A 1,912-nucleotide genomic window follows, 5' to 3' on the forward strand; every position below is an offset into this window, starting at 1 on the left:
GGTCCAGACTGGCAGGAAAACCACTGGTAACAGAAGATCCCCCAAGGAAGGCCTCACTCTCCCTGGGGAGAAGAAAGGGAATGGGTCAGGGAGTGGGGGGAGAGGGAAGCAGGGGAGGGTGAGGGAACTGCAATTTACATTTAAAACAAGGTTGCTGCAAATTTAAATAAGAAAAATAATTAACAGAGAATGAATAAAATACTTTGAAATAAAAGAAATGCCATTTTTCTTTTTAAAAATTATTTATATTAAATTTTTTCCCTACTGGTGTTGTTCCTGGTACCAAATATGCAGTACCTGACACGTCCACTTATCAATATGATGAATCTTCAAGATATTATTATGATTCTACAACAGGGCTCTACTATGACCCTAACTCACAATACTACAATAATTCCTTAACACAGCAGTACTTGTACTATGATGGAGAGGAGGAGACCTATGTACCAGCTGCAGAGTCTAGCACTGATCAGCAGACAGGCCTGCCTTCCACCAAAGAGGGGAAGGTGAAAAAGACCCAAGAGCAAAACAGGTCAGCAGATTGCCAAAGACATGGAACGCTGGGCTAAGAGTTTAAATAAGCAGAAAGAAAATTTTGAAAGCAACATTCAACCTGTCAAGTCGTTGACAGAAGGACGGAGAGAATCTGCAGTAGCAGATGCTGGCTTTGCTCTCTTTGAGAAGAAGGGAGACTTAGCTGAAAGGCAGCAACTCATCCCCGAACTGGTACAAAATGGAGATGAAGAAAATCCCCTTAAAAGAGGTCTGGTTGCTGCTTCCAGTGGCGATAGTGACAATGAGGAAGAGCTGGTAGAGAGACTTGAGTGTGAGGAAGAGAAACTAGCCAACTGGAAGAAGATGGCCTGCCTGCTCTGCCGGCGTCAGTTTCCAAACAGAGATGCCTTGGTCAGGCACCAATAATTCTCCGACTTACACAACCAAAACATGAACATCTATCGAAGATCCAGGCTGAGCAAACAGGAATTGGAAGCCTTGGAGCTAAGGGAAAGGGAATAATACTGAGATGGAGCTTCCGAAAGACAAGAGAAGTATGGAATTCCAGAACCTCCATAGCCCAAGAGCAAGAAGTTTGATGCTGGCACTGTGAATTATGAGCAGCCCACCAAAGATGGCATTGACCACAGTAACATTTGCAACAAGATGCTGCAGGCCATGGGCTGGCGAGAAGGTTCAGGCTTGGGAAGAAAGTGTCAAGGCATCACAGCTCCCATTGAGGCTCAGGTCCGGCTAAAAGGAACTGGCTTAGGAGCCATGTGGATTGTCAGGTGCCGATTCCTACAAAGATGAGGTCCGGAAAGCCATGTTTGCCCGGTTCACTGAGATGGAGTGAGACTGGGGCAGCAATAATGGGCACATGGAGCAAGCCATCTCCTCAATTTGCTCTTACTTTCTGTCTCTAAGAGCATGCCTTGTGCTATTAATAGTTTTAGGGTGAACCACTTCATTCTGCAGGGTTCTCCCTTCCACCTTAAAGGAGCTCCTTTATGTGGGTTATCTGCTGCATGGCCTTCTTCCCACCTGAGGGCTTGTGAACACGGGGCAATGGGCTTTTTATACTTCAGTGTACATAGTGTAAATGTAATGTGTTTTACATGTTGTAGCCTGTGTTGTGTCCCTACTTCCTAGGGGCTTGAGCAGCTCTGAGTGGTTGTCAACACCAAAGCCAACACTATCATTTGTTGTTGTTATGTCTTGGCAATAGCCTTGTGTAGATTTGTATATTATACATTTGTACAGAATTTTGGGAGACTTTCAGTCTTGGTGGTTCCTTTACAAAAGAATTACCTTCAAAAATTTTTTATAATCTTTGTCCTATAGGTATTTATCAGAGCGACATGAATTAGATTTTTATGGTAAAGAAATCAGTATACATAAATTCTATTGTTAATTA

The 1,912-nt window shown here is 43.5% G+C and overlaps 1 pseudogene; it reads left to right on the top strand.

The window, feature by feature from the left end:
• The first annotated feature begins 260 nt into the window (after nucleotides 1-260).
• On the top strand, nucleotides 261-1,703 carry LOC127221865 (RNA-binding protein 5-like; annotated as a pseudogene).
• The last annotated feature ends 209 nt before the right edge of the window (nucleotides 1,704-1,912 follow it).

The sequence above is a fragment of the Phodopus roborovskii genome, unplaced genomic scaffold (assembly GCF_943737965.1).
Source record: "Phodopus roborovskii unplaced genomic scaffold, PHOROB, whole genome shotgun sequence".
In the NCBI taxonomy this organism is placed as follows: Eukaryota; Metazoa; Chordata; class Mammalia; order Rodentia; family Cricetidae; genus Phodopus; species Phodopus roborovskii.